We start from the raw sequence: 15553 nt of genomic DNA on the forward strand, positions 1-15553 counted from the left end.
TCCAGGAGAGACTCTTGGTTAATGGTCATTCTGCGTTCTCATAAATAAATACAAGCTTGATAATACTTGAACTGATATTAGAAGCAATATTTTTAACACAATGGAAGCATACCAGCCATCAGGAATAAAACATTAAGAAGAAAATATCTTTATTATATTGTTGTTCAACAACTGTGAGAACATTAGCAATAAACAGCAGCGGGCACTAGAACTGCTCTCTGCTAACTGTGCATCTTGTGGATAACAGCGAAGCTTACATTAACACCATGATGTCAGTGGACAACAGCTTTATAGCAGAGAACAGCATATTGTGCACTTCTGGGAAAAGGAATCTTTAGCATTGCAGGGATTATTGTGGTTAAATTGCTTATGAGTCACAGCCAATTGCTCAATGTTTCTCAGTTGGTCCCTACCTACCTTTTATTTCCTCATGAGGATGCACCAGTTCAGATTGACGGCCAAGGCTAGTCATATGAGGTTCGACAAGGCCAAGTGCCTGGTTGTGCACTTACTTGGGTCACAACAACCCCAGGCAGCACTACAGACTGGAAAGCTGCCTGGCAGAAAAGAACCCAGGGGTGTTGGTTGCCAGTGGCTGAACATGAGCCAGCAGTGTGCCCAGGTGGCCAAGAAGGCCAACAGCATCCTGGCTTGTATCAGGAACAGTGTGGCCAGCAGGACTAGAGAAGTGACCATCCCCCTGTACTGGAACCGGTGAGGCCCCACTCTCAAATCCCGTGTTCACTTCTGGGCCCCTCAGGACAAGAGAGACACTGAGGTGCTGCAGTGTGTCCAAAGATAAGCAAAAAATCTGGTTAAGGGTCTGGAGCACAAGTCTTACGAGGAGCAGCTGAGGGAACTGGGGTTGTTTAGCCTGGAGAAAAGGAGACTCAGGGGAGACTTTATCACTATCTACAACTGCCTGAAAGGAGGTTGTAACATGGAGGGTGTTGATCTCTTCTCCAAGGTAGCAAGTGATAGGACAAGAGAAAATGGCCTCAAGTTGCTTCAGGGGAGGTTTAGATTGAGTGTGAGGAAATATTTATTCAGAGAAAGCATTGTCAAGCCTTGGAAGAGGTTGCCCAGGCAAGTGGCCAAGTTACCATCCCTGGAGGTGTTTAAAAGATGTGTAGATGTGACACTCAAGGGACATGGTTTTAGTGGTAGACTTGGCAGTGTTAGGTTAATGGTTGGACTTTATGACCTCAAAACTCTTTTCCAGCCTAAACAATTCTATTATTCTATGTTCGGAGAAGAGAATAAAACTGGTACTGTTACACCCACTCTCTTAGCCAATTAACAGGAGTTATTCAGTATCTTGCTTACACAATAGGATTATTTTTATTTATATTAGTAGAACAGTCCAGCAGAAGCCAAGACGACACTTCACTAGACAATGTGTGAACTTACAATAAAAAAAATAGACCTTGGCATCACAGAACACGTAATCCAAGCAGACTTAAGATGAAAAAAGCATGGGAAGCTGAAGTTAGCACACCCTGGCCACAAACCTTTTCAGAGTGCTCAGGAATAGCAGACCCTACACCACACTTCTCAGATACACTCATGGCTGGGGGATCCTCCCAGCTTCTCAGCACACCTCATCCTCTTGGAAAAGAAACCTTTCAGCACCTGGGCTGAGGGTTTCCACAAGCTAGAACTTGAATACCAGCTTGGAACAGGTTAGATGCCTGACAGTCTGGGCTTGGTTTACACAGCCTCCAGCCCTGTCCACAACTAGAGCTCCAAGTCTACTGCAATGCACAGATGTGTGAATAAATGAATGCAGTATAACCATGTGCCTCCTGTGACCTGAAATCCAGAGAGAAATTCAAGTGGTAACGGCAGTCTGATTACAGGCAACAAAGCCTGAGTGTGTCATCAGTCAAAAAAATACAGCGCCTGGTTTGCATCCACTCAACCTGATTTAAAACAAAGAGCAAGACAAGGAGGTTGGGTCAAATTAACAGATATTAAAATGGAATGGAGAAAATCTATTTTAAACCAAACCCAACAATAAGGACTGTGTATTTCATACCTAACACACCTGTGTCCTGCTCTAGACTGACAATAAACGAGAGCTCCATGGACGGTGGCTTAAATTACTGCCTTCCCCACTACTGCTGTATTCATATGGTGCATTCAGTGTTCACAGAAAGCCTCTGTAATCCAAGTAAGGATTTACAAATTTCTGGAAAAAAAAAAATTACATCGTTCAGACCTGAACTATCTTTGACCCACATACGAAATAAAAGGTCATGAAATGATCTGCAAATCCAGATTTGTTTCCATAGTAAGGTAAGGGGAAAAAAATATTCACTGCATCAGCAGCTGTGAGGCTTGCAGCATTGTGTGAGGTTCTTTTCAAAACACCACAGCATGAAAAGGCAGAAAGATTCATCTTATAAAATGGAAATCTCATCTATTTGCATCCATGCCAGGAGCTTACCAGAATAACCCCCCACCTAGCATTACTTCCAGTGGCAATTTCACATTCAGCTTCCAGGGATTTTACAGACAAGGCAGCAGCAGCTCCCTGAGTGAACTGTGCAATGTTTGATAAAGTGTTAAAAAGCCTCCATCACTTCCTATTACTACATAGAAGTGATTCTCTCCTGATGCTGAAAGTCATACCAAAAAGAAAAATAAGCAAAAAGGAAAGATTTTTTTTTTTTTTAATTTTTTTCTTTTCATTCTGCCAAGATTACCCACAGTGACTAATAGCTACCCACAGCATGCAATGCAGCAGAGTTCCCTTTTCTCCTCACTGGGATGTGGCAATTTTTTGCTGTGAAGAGAGAATTCCCTGTCATTATAATCTGAGAAATGATCTAAACAACTGAATAGCGCAATGCTAGCGTGGGCTTCGCACTCTTAACTGACATCAAACAACACAGGTAACAAAAGCCAAACTGTCTCTGCAGCGCTGAAGGTGGAAAGGAGCAACACCACAAACAGTCGTCTAGAACAAACTGCATTATCATAGAAATTAATTTGTCTTGTAGAGCAATCTTGTGTTTTTGCAGTGAGAAAACTGAAGGAGAGTTAGCAGGACACTGCTTTTGTGCTCAAAGTGCTGGGATGCAGAAGGACCAAGTCCACATTCAAGCTTTCCGCTCAACATAGAACTAGACATTTCATCACTCAACACCTGTCTTCACCTTACAGATAAGCAGCAAGTCAGCTTTTATCTCAGCCTCTACTGATCAATTTAGATAGCATACCCTTTGGGACTCTACTACAGTAGCATGCCATTTCAGGAATACACAAAAAGTAGCTATTACATTATTCTTTGGGAATACAGTTTCACATTGATCGATTCAGTGACAGATTTGATAGAATTGAAGCAGGCAGACCCGCTGCTAGGGTTCCCCACACCCCATCCCAGCATAGCTGCACACGGCCCAGCTTATTAAGGACATGTGTATTTCTCTTTTGCCTTTAGTTGCTTAATTTGACATTGATACTATAATCACGCAAATGGTAACTAGGTTGCCAAAACAGCCAAATTCACACAGCCCTACAGCCAGTTCTCAAGAAGTCAGAGCTTGGCTTGGAGTTTAATAAAACACAAAAGTATCAAGAAGGCTGCCAGCACAATACAGTTATTGATATTGCCTCATAGCACAGACCTCAGCGACACATTTCAAAAAGGAAGCTTAAGTATACACCTAGTTGTTTATTAAACAAGGAGGAGAAAGGAGCCTTTTCAGTCCAGAGTTTGATTTACACATCCATAAGTACTTCAATCCAAAAGGAGTGTAGGGGAAATAATGGCAACAGTTCAGCTGTAGTTCTACAAATACAAAACAAAACCATCTGAGACTAGAGATCAAAAGGTATGCCCATATTTTTTTAATCTAGGTTTCAAAAATTAAAAAAAAAAAAAAAAAAGCAGCACACACAACACCAAAAACAACCAAGCAAAAAACACCTACACAAGCAGCTGGACTATTCTAACCTAGAGAAAAAGTCTACTTGTCACATCTCTCCTTTTGTGATGGGCAGAAACAATTTAAAATGTACTCTTACTAGCCTGCTGTCAGCTGCTTCCCGTTATGCCCAATATTCTCCTTTAATCTCTTCATCTTTTCATATGTCACAGATGCATATACAGTACCTAGAGCCTGATGCAAGCACAACACCCCTGTACCTTGAAACAGTATTCCAGTAATTCAGAAATGCAGAAATTATAGAAGTAGTCTTGGCTTTTGAATGTGTCCATGATAAAAATACTCCTGGTCAGCAGGTATTATTTTGGGAAGGTTTTTCTACTTCCTGCCTCATCTGATCTCACATTCCAACCTTGGGAGAGAGCATCCATGAATTAATTTTGCTACCACTGCCTCCAGAGTAGCAATGGACAGAAGCACTTCAACAAGGAGTCTCAAAGCTGCTACTAGTTGAAGGCTGGCTTAAAATATACAGTATGCTAAAATGTGCTTGCGTCCAATTAGTATCACAGCAGAAGCACGAGGGTAGTAAATCCTGCAGACAGGAAAACTGCTCCTGAAGAGTAACCCATCACCATGGTGGGGAGACATGAAGAAAGCAGGCAGGGACAACGGGAGGACAAGACTGCAAAACCAGGGCAGCATGTAGATAGGTGTGAGGAGAACACCTCAGGATATGGGAGAAAGTCCTCAGCAACTCATCCTCTGCAGTAACAAAGCAGCAAATGGGAAGGTCTGGGCAGGAGGTACACTGCTCCTTAGCCCTCCACAGAGGCTCAGCAACTGCTTATCAAAAGGGTGTTTATCAGGATGATTGCCTCCTTCCTCCTTCATTGCACGGCCAGAAAGAGCCACAGTGGTGGGGCGGGGCTGGGATGAGGACAGAACCTGTGATTTAGACACAGCCCTGTACAATTAAATGAACCACAACCACACTGCTCCATAAGGAAGGCAGCGAGCTCCACACACGGCAGCAGCTGGGAGGAGTTTGCTCAGCCTCAGAAGCTGGTTGCTCTGGAAAGCACAGCACAAACACCAGTAGTGACACTCAGGAGCCTGCAAGAGAAGTAAGCAAGCCCAGCCCCACACTGAGACAGGCTGGCAAAGCAGCTCACCGTCATTCTTGCCCAAACCCACATGTATTTGGCATTCGGATTGTCTGTTCCCATTCCCTGAGCTGCTTCTTGTGTTCCCTTTACCTCAGTAACCACAGCAGGCATGCACAAACACCTACAGTGTGCTGCCAGAGACATCTCATGCTGAGGAGCGGAGGCGTGAGGAGCAGCGTTTCTGGCTGAGAAAACACTGTGCTATTAATGCTCCAAAGGCATGGAGGTCAGGAGAAGAAACATGAAATGCAACTTTTTTCCCAAACAAAACAGGAGATCAAATAGCACAAATCTGTGCAGTTGCAGAGGGAGGTCTCTGCTCCATGGCTCAGAAGCAGCAGGACCCTGCTGACACACTTCAGGGCATTCTCATTTTCACCTCTGAATCTCCTGATCCAGCCCTAAAAGACCTTCACCACTGGCAACACTGACGATCTCACGACTGCCTCCAGCAGATAACAAGTCCCTTGGACATGAAGCGAGCCTAACCCAATTCAGATGTGCTTAAATTTTTTTTATGATCTATGGACACAATATGAATTAGTTGAGTCTGAATTTTGCTCTGAATACAGCACACTGACTTCAAACACTGCCCATTACAGATTACAGAAATGGCCTTTCCCCAGAGGTCTCCCAGATTGCAAACTGCAGCACCATATCAGAAACAGAGCCATTTTTCCCCAGCTGTAGCCAAGGAAGCACCTTGCTTTTAATAAATACCTAACCCAGCAATAGAAACTGAGCCACCTGTACTGTACAAGCCTCCCTCCTACTCACCTGATGAATCAGTGTTGCAATAAAGCACATGGAAATTAAATTAAGTACCATGAAAAGATTACAGCAGTAGATCCGCCTTTCAGTTACATCCATGTAGCACCATGATTAAATCAGCCCTTAAATTCACATTGTTCACTTCAGACCAAAACAGGCTGCGGGCAGGATTAAGGCCTGCATTTTTTCCCTTGAATCGGAGAGTTGCCATCCCTACCTTGATCAACAGCAGCACAAAGTAAATCCTTGTGCTGAATCAGAGTCCCTTGCTGTCCCCACAGCTTTTCAGCACAGCTCAGCCATCATCTTCTTCACCAGGCTGGGGTGAGTGTACTCTCAGGGTCACCACCCACCCCGCACCCTGCAGAGAACATCCATTCTCTGCTTTCAGCAAGAAAACTTACCACGCACAGAAAGGAAGCCGCCACAGAGCACAACTTGAGGCTTATCTCCCTCCCTCTCCACTCACACCTACCTCTTTGGAAACTTGCTGCCAAGGAGGAAAGGTGGCAGCTGGGGACACACACAGTGCCACGACTGCTCTCTGCTGTACAGACATTGCTCAATACTATTATCTTGTGCATCAGTGCAAAGAGAAGAAAGGAATATTTTTACAACAAAGATACTGCTGCAGCTGGTTGAAGTGAGGAGGTGACTACACAGTTTAAAGAAGTTTCCTCCTCACTGAAGTTAAACAACTGTTTCACACTACAGCACTTCAGGTTTGCTTAGCACTCAAAACACATGATTTCTGATCCAGCAGACAGTTGTATGTGCTTATATTTACTTATTTATTTCTCCAGGAATGCTGCTTCGCTTCACTCAGTGCAAGCTAAAAGCATTTCCAAACTCATGTATGGTTTTTAGACAGCAATGCAAATGGTCTCCAGAATGGTATCGGTACTAGTACCTATAGGAAAGGTAATTACTATTGTCACTTACACATAGCCAATTAATACCAGTGCAGACAGTCCCCTGACTATTTCCTCACCATCCTGGATGGAACAAGTACATTGCAAATGGGTTCTACCAACCAGACAGGCCCACACATCTAAAGAAACGATGTCACCTTGACAGCCTGCAATCCTCCATGCCCTGCCAGCCACACATCAGCCATCCAGTCCTGCCATGCAGGCTTGCCAGGGCGGTGGGGGGCACCCTGCAGCCCCCACCGTCAAACCCCAAACCACAACAGGCACACAGAAACAGTAAAAACTGCTGCTACACACAACCTGGGCACAAAGCATTTGCAGAGGTAGTCGGGTTACCTTCCCGGAGCTGCCAATGCTCAGCCTCTAACTGAATTCACTCTGCTCATGAGATGACTCCGGGGTACCACGTTACAATTAAAGACAGGCAGCTGGGCTGTGCAAGAGACAGGGAGAAGGGCTGGCGTGGGTGGCTAATGGATTTAGTGGGTTAATTGGGGGGAAGTATTTGATTATAAAGACTATTTTGAGGAGGATGGCCTTTGGGGGTATGGGGAGGGAAGTGGCTTTTTGGGGAGCAAAGAGGTCGGAGACAGCCGACCCACAAGCTGGAGAAGGGGGGAGCCCGGCGCGTCTTACCTTGTCGGGGCGGCCGAGCCCCCCGCGCCGCCTTCAGCACAGCGCGGCCCGCCGCCGCGCCGCCCGCATCGCCGCCAGGACACGCGTGGGATGGGGCGGGGAGGACACGCGTGGGCCCCGCGGAGCCCCTGCCCCCACGGCAAAGAAAGCGCACAGCGGCGGGCCGCGGCCGGACAGCTGCTCGGGGGAGGCGGCGGCAGGAAATACCAAAAGACTGATCCAACAACGCTCGGGAGGGAGGGAAGAGAGGGGGGGAATAGAGGAAAAAATAGAAGGAGGAGAAAAACAAAAAGGGAAAAAAAAAAGAAAGGAAACGTGCAAAATCCGGGCGGGATCGGCGCGGAGCGGGCGCGACGCTCGGCTCCCCGCACCGCGGCCCGCGGGAGCGTCACCGGGACCGCCCCGGACTCTCCCTGCCGGCCCGGCTGGGGCTCGGCTCGGCTTGGTTTGTTATTTTCCCCCTGGAGTTTGTTTCGTTCTTCTCCTCGACACAGGGAGAGGCTGAAGCCAAGGCAGAGCAAATAAAGCAAAGAAAAAAATCCCCAAACCAAAACCATGCAGACCCCCCGCGCAAGCAGCTAGACATCCTTGGGGTAATGGAGAAAAGTCAACCTGGGGAAATCACCACGCTGAAGCCCTCCAGCTGCAGGAGCACTTTGTTTCAGCATCCAGCCATATGCCTCCTCTGACACCGACTCAAAAGCACCCGTGCAATACGCAGCTCTGACATGCAGCTGTGCACGCTCCCAGCTTCGCCTGTACATCCAGAGTGAAAAATCAATCCCATGGCAAGCACGGATATCTAAGCTCCTCCAGACAAGGAGGACAGCCCAATCATCGCATCCCTGGCCACAGCCTGCCTGCCCCTTGGGGGAGTCATGTGTTTACAGGCAGTACAATATCTAGTAAAACGCCATGAGCAGAAAACTAACCAGCCACACGCATTTAACTGCTGCTTCCTCTCCTCTACACCCTGCGGGTCCCACGGTTCAACACTGGACCAAGAACAGGCAGCCAAGCTGGACTTCACACATCCTTCATAGCTGTAGGGAAAAGTAATGCTAGAAGTCTACCCAGACTTGGAAGAGCAGAGTTAAAAAGCACCCCAAACTTTCTGAAAACAAAATCACATGATTGGGTAAATGTGACCAGCATGTGTGTCTGACTTTCATCATCAGTTCTGAATCACCCATGTACAGCTGAGACCTTGGTGCAAAACACAGTAGGGAGCTCAGCCTCATGCCTCTGAAACCAGAAGTGTTAAACCAGATTCTTCAAGTGCTCTGCTACCACCCCCACCCCCTTCACAGAAAAAGCTAGATCCTTTTTCTCTTTACTGTGTGCAACCTCTAAACCAAGACAAAGATCCACCAGCTCTGATGTTCCTCATGCTACCCAGGAAGCCAGCTTCCAACCCTATAGAGCAACAACTCATTAATTGAAAAGGCCTCCCTGATCTAAGAAAATAAATCCTGAATTCATCCAAAGCTACAAGCTCAACTTAGACGAGGACACAATTTCTCTCACCTCCTGACAACTACAGCCCATCCACAGACTTCGAGGCTTCACTCTGCATCACTTACATCAACATACCAAACGTTAGCCACTAGCATTAGCTGGTTTTCTCTTAATGAGCTTGGTGGGACATAGAACAATATGCACTATACCTAGCTAGGAATACAGCATGGTGCTGAAGATAAAAAAATCACCATCTATTTTTTCTCACATCTAGAAGTTCTAGTACAAAGCAGAAAAAAAACACAACAGGTTAAGCTGTCTTTGCTACTTGAGAATCACAACAGGCCCCTCTACCTGTTAAATAAGCCCTAGAATCACTTGCATAGGGAGATAATTATTAAATTCACTTGTATTTGTAGTGATTTCTGCCATCATCGGCAAGGTGTGGAGAGTTGTCATGATTCCAGCTGCCTTCAAGTCTGTTGGGATTTTGACTTAATCCTCACCAGTATTTTACTCTGAGGGCAAACCTCTATGTACGATGCAGTGTGGCTGAGCACTACACAGAGATGCAAGGACCAGCATGAGCCAAGGCCACTCGTCACCCTAGCTCAGGGTACTGCAAGGCAGAGCCACCATGTTGGAGGCAGAAGCAACTAACCCTGGCTCTTACTGGCTTTCCCTCTCCTCGCTGCCTCCTGCTGTGTCTGCTCAAGGTGACACCAGGTTCCTCTCTGTGCCTTCTGTTCCCTTCACCCTTCTGCTTTTAGGGTTGGCTCCCTCAAATGCAGCCAGGTAGTTTGCCAGCACCTTGCCTGGTCTAAATGGCTTTTTCACTAAACTGTGGGCTTGAAGTTGCTCCTGCTGTCTGCATTCAGATTGGCTTTGTCCAGCCGTAGCAACAGAAGCGGCTCCTCAGCTACTCTGGTATGGAGATCTAGGGTTCCTGGAATCCCTACACAAAGCACAGTGGGACTCAGAGTCCACTTCCCAAGGACTTGTGTTTTAAAAGTTTGTAAAACTCTTTTAAAAGTGTTTTGGCTACAGTTTTCCACTAAAGGATTCTCTGTTCAGCCAAACATTATTATTAATATTTCATCTGTTCACTGCCACATTGCCATACAAAGCTGATTTGATAAAAAACTGAGCATTCAAAAACATTCCTGTCAAAATAGTTATAGACCCTAAGAAAGAATAATACTTTATGTTTTCCTATGTGTTCTAGGACAGTGCATATGATGTTAGTGATGTGGCTACACAGAGCAAAAGGCTTGCCAGTTAAACAGTCAACATTTTGTAAGTAAAACTGAATAATCAGAGAAAATTTACATCAGACTGATGATTTGCATCGTGTAGCCATGGCATTTCTGTTGTGGTCCAGGGAGTCCTGAAATTGGATTTCTGTGCTTGCACCAGATGGGTCCTCTGATGCTGACTTAGACAAGAAGACTGACATCCATCATTTCCTTGCCTGTCAGACAGGACCTGGACCCATTCTCCCCCTTATAAATCCTCTTCAGAAATGAGGCGAAGCTGAATCATACAAACAGTAGTTTTTTCAAAGACTATTTTCCACAGCCCTCTAGTGTCTCTTCTGTTAACAGCCATTCAGAAGACAGCACATCTGCTTGGGCTCTGCTGGTTATCATTACCTTGCCTGCACCATCTGCAGTTCATGCAGATACATCTGAGCTGCCCATAAAACCCTGACAGGGTAGCTGTGGAGCACAAAGCTCGAGACCCAACCCTGCATTTGGGGTGAGGTTTGCTGTGTGTGTCAGCTTCGGTCTTAACACCACCTGAGATCCCTAGCTTAAAGCTAATTCATCAGTGTCCCCCAGATATGACCTATCCCTTTGACAAAAGCTTTCTGACAGATATACCTGGCAGTTAGGGTTGAGATTCCTTCTGGCTTCAATTCTCCTTTGCAAGAAAAGAGCCTTTCTTTTAGGGGGTTTGCAGCTGTAATATTTCCTTTCGGCATTTGCCAGTGTTTGCAAGGCTTACCTTTCTCACCACAGCAACAGAACTCTGTCTTAAGAGGGCCTGTAAATTGGTGTGAACTCTATCTTAAGCAAGGGTAACAAAAACAGCAAAGCACAATAAGCTGTAATTGCAGTGCTGTGAGAGTGAAGTAGGAGTGATTCAGTTGTGTTACTCCAGTCCTTACCATCCAATAACACAACCCAGAGAGCTTAATAGTATGGATGCTTGAAAACATCATCTAATGTCCTTTTATGACAACCCTAGGAGATGTGCAATACCACAGTATCAGTGCTGTTTAAAAATTATGATAAAGGGAGACAGGGAGGTAAGCTACAGCAACAGACAAATCCGTTCTACCAGGTCAGCAGCCTGCCCTTTACTCTAGGAAATTATTGCAATCCTTTCCCTTACATCTTCCTTTTTTAATCCTTCACCTTTTGCTAACTGCTGAGCTCCTCTTCTCCCGCAACAGACATCAGACCCCACCTATGTGAAATGCAAATGCAAACTCATTTTGCAGCGCCCACAAGACTTGGATTTTATGCTTTCCTGTATCTTACAACACATCTACAACTGTTCTACAAGCTCCCGTTTATGACTAGAAAGGTTATTAAATACCATAAAAGCCATCAGATGTATTTATTGGCCTCTATTAAAGTGGAAATTGAGAGGAACAATCATATTCCTATCATTATAATTAGTACTATAGCCATAACTGCATTAATCAGACATCATATGAACGGTTGTTAGCACTGCAAGATACTTGCCCTTAAGCTTATAACACATAGCGAGACAAGAAGCAGGAAGCTTTAAAACCAATGAGTTTAAAAAGAAGTTATTAAACATGGGTCTTTATCATTAGCCATAAGCTTCAACACAGCTGTATACAGTTAACGATAAGAAAAAAACTTTTACCCGCATGTGTTTTCCAGTGCAAAGTTCCTTAGCAAAAATATTTAATGCCATAGCTGGATCGAGCAGGAGTTTCTTGCTAACAAATAGTAATCCATCTGCCTAGAGCTCAAAAAATGTAAGTCCACAGCTAAACATGTATGCTTATTTTACATTTTGAAAAACAGAGCTGCTGCTAAACCAGGTTCCTAATTTCAGGTTTGCTAAAACGGGTCTCTGGGGAAGTTAGTTACAAAAAACCACAAACGTCTCCCTGGGAGCTGCTGGAGATTGGAGTCCTCTTGTGGCAAAAGGTAGAGGAAAATTTTCAGCAGCTGACTGCTGAAAGTTGGGGCTTTACACAGGAGGCTGCACGGTGAGTAACAGATCCAGGGAGTATCAGCTTTGCAGAGTTCCACGTCACATTGCAGAGCATAAAAGCAGCAGTGTGAAGACTTCACAGCTGGCAGTGGGCAAGCATCAAAAGCAGCAGAATGCCACCGTGTTTTGATACTGCAGACGGTGCTACTGTTTACTTCAGTAGCTCCTGTCTGTTAGTGTGTGTTCCCTGTTGAGATGATGTTTTTGGCTGGTTTGTTGTTTTTTTTTTTTTCCCTTTGTTAGTAGAGGTAATTTTTCCTGAGTGTTTCGCTAGCGAGAACTTTTCTCCTGGCTAATATATTCACTGTACAGTAACACAGGCCAGCTCCCATCCTTTTTCTTGTCAGTCTGCTGCTGAGATGGGTAGATAACACAATTCTATAATAAGATATTGTTTAGATCCTGCTGCTCTGTATTTCATCTCTTTTTCTGCTGTGTTATTTTCTACCTGCAATAGTCCCTGTGGCCTGCCTTGAGTTCAGCTTAGGAGACATTTAGTGTGAATGATGGATGTTGGCCATGTTAGCACCATGCTCCCTGCCTGGAGCAGTACTAGAGAAGACAGAGTACATAAACAATCTGAGGGTCTTTCTTTACCCACACGCTGTGATCAGAAGTTTTTTCGAATGTCCACATTTGGGCTTTGGGTTGCAGCAAAGAGGTTACCTAGCTAGGAACTTCACCCAGTGGGCTAAGCCTCCAAAGGGCTCGTGAGCCACTCACAGCTCTGATGTTCTGTAAAAGAGGGTTTGAGCTTTCAGGAAAGAGCCTCCAGCAATCGGTTGCAGCAGAGGCTTTGGACACAGTTTTAAAGACCTGCCAGCAACAAGTTAAAAGATCACAGATATTCATACCTGCTTTGTTTTCTCTATAGAACCAGTCGTATGCTTGTATGGTGCCCTGCCTTCTACAACCTTAACATCAAGGATGTTTCTCAGGAGTCTAAACACAGTGCCATTTCAACTACTTCTACCCAGACCTCATCCCAGAGAGGTCTTTTATGATCTCAGGTACCTTAGATTAGACAAGACTTCTTGGGCAGATCTCACCTTCCCTAACCTGCATCCTCACTAACATAATCATCTGTCTCAAGGGGGCTTACCCTCAGGAGTCCCAGATTAAGGTCTGTGTTGGGAGGTAAGACTTTACTTCCATGCACCTTGGTCTTCCTACAGCTGGAGTTAAATGAGGTTTAGTTGTCAAATGAGGACTACCTTAGGTCCTCATTTCTTATTGCTCATCTGAAGGCTGTTCACATCAAGCACCATGAACCTGTTTTATTTTTCGCTAGGTGTCTAACAGCAAATTAAGCTGAATGCTGCCATTATGGCTTTGGTATGAAAAATAGATCAAAGTCTCATCTCAGAGAGCAGCCTAACACACTGAGCTGATCTGGTGAGCAAGGTTCCCTTTGCAGCTAGCAGCAGGCTGGAAAGCAGCCGAGATATTCAGGATCTGACAAACTGTCCAGTGAAATCTGGGCTAGATTTCAAAACCCTTGATAAGACATGACATGAAACCAATTTGCTATTCAAAAACATTCCAATAGCCCTTGTTCTTGGTCATATTTCAAGCTAATTGCAAACCAAGCTAGCTGTTATAAAGCCTTGAATGATAAAACATACATGTATATGTAAATATATGCATACATGCATACAAATATATGTGAATGAACTTTTTGCATGGCTGGATAAGATTGGAACATCCACATCAGTATGGATAGCTGACATGTTTTTGAATGATCACAGATTTCCTCAATAATTGATGGGAAATGTCCATATGAAATCAAACTTTATAAACAGATAGGGCTTCTTAGTTTATTTTTCTTCCTGCACCAGAAAAACTTTGCAACAGAGGCCAGCACGTTTAACCTGTCTGGACTGAGTGCTGTTGTCATACAGGAAACATTACAGTGAGAAGAAACATAAACACGTCTCTCTATAGAGGAATGCATTATCAGACTCATAGACACACAGATCTTTGGATAGGCCAGTACCAATCTCTCTACACATATCTATTTATTTATTGACTGATATTCTGTCCATACATAGATCTGGATCTAGGCAGATAGAAAGCCACAGCTTAGTTCTGCTTTGTTCATTACTTTATCCTTTCCAGAGAGGGGCATTTTAACTTACAGATGAGTGAATCTAGCTCCTGACACCAAACATTCACTATTAATCTGGAATTCAGACCAGTGAGTCACAAATCTGATCTGTTAGTAGCTTTGTAATAACACTATATCATATTCCCAGCTTGCAGCTGCTTCCAAACATTACAGGATGTGTTTGTTCTCTTACTTGACCCCTTTTATTTTGCCTGACTCTTGACTCACTCTTGCAACCAGCTCGTCTCTTATAAATTATGGAACCTCTCACAGCTTCTCTCTTGCTCTTTTCTCTGAAATCCATCTTCTGTCTCCATTCATGATCAAGCAAAGTCTCCTTGACTGTTACAATTCATTTTAATGATTCTTAGTTATTGCTGATGCCTCCCATGAACAGGAGGCCTGCGCTTGCCACAGGGACTTGAAGGACATCAGGAAGAGAAAGTACAATAATACTTTCTGCTACTGCTGAGTGGCAGCTGGCTTATTGGTTTGTCTGCACAGAGGGATGCCAGTATTTTTGTCCTCTTTTTGCTTTAAACAGGGAGACCTGTCACGTGTTCCTGTCACAAATTACAATTGCAGATGTAAACCACTAAAGAGTGAAGCCTGGATGAAAAAATTTGTTTCCTCAGAACAGATCTAACAGTATCAAAGACCATGCTCTGACTTACAGCCCAAAAGGGCAACACACAAAGATTGGTTCCAGAGCAAAACATCCATTTCTTTTATGCCATAGAGGACCTCATTTGATCCCACAGTCACTGATTATACCTGTGCTATTGAAGTCCAAACACAAAGGCAGTCTCACAGAGGATGGCTGGATTTAGCTACTATTTGAGTCTTGGAATAGAGGAACAATAGCTTGGGAAGAATGATGGTGACCACAGAGAACTGGAGATATTTGCTCCATCATTTTGCCAATAAAATTATTAATGTCCCAGCTGTTTTCAGCCATATGAACGTCATTGTTCTACTGCCACTTATTATGCCTCCTGATCTCCTCATACAGTGAAATCAGGCTTGCTGTGTTGTGTGGCTATTGCACATTAGCAAGCAGGAGTAGATCTGTAGGGTGAAGAAATTAGTAGTGAGGATGAAACATCCACACTATTTGCATTTCAGAGAGCTGGCTTTGGACTGGCTTTAATCTGGTGCCACCAAGTCAGCCTCTGTCAGCAGCTACAGCAAATTAGGTGTGCTTCCAGAGTACATCTTCCCATGCTGATTCCCTGAAATGGAATCCAGGTGTATGTACTCCGATACTGCTCTTGCTATCAGTAAATAAAGACAATCTGGAGATCTACCTCAAAACCACATTGCTGATCT

General features: G+C 44.5%; 1 protein-coding gene across 6 annotated transcripts in view; it reads right to left on the reverse strand.

Annotated features, from left to right (window-relative positions):
* The window catches only part of OSBPL5 (oxysterol binding protein like 5), a 187661-nt gene that overhangs the window by 136615 nt on the left and 35493 nt on the right, over positions 1–15553 (reverse strand). The window contains exon 1 of one of the 6 annotated variants that reach the window (XM_065065199.1): positions 8334–8490. The exons of 1 other annotated variant lie outside the window; for it this stretch is intronic. The gene's annotated coding sequence lies outside the window, so the exon portion shown is untranslated. Of the gene's footprint in view, positions 1–6050; positions 6309–7401; positions 7751–8013; positions 8280–8333; positions 8491–15553 lie in introns of those variants that run through there. 4 more of the 6 variants (XM_065065195.1, XM_065065194.1, XM_065065200.1 and 1 more) reach the window with 4 other exon arrangements.

The sequence above is a fragment of the Columba livia genome, chromosome 5, assembly GCF_036013475.1.
Source record: "Columba livia isolate bColLiv1 breed racing homer chromosome 5, bColLiv1.pat.W.v2, whole genome shotgun sequence".
NCBI lineage: Eukaryota > Metazoa > Chordata > Aves > Columbiformes > Columbidae > Columba > Columba livia.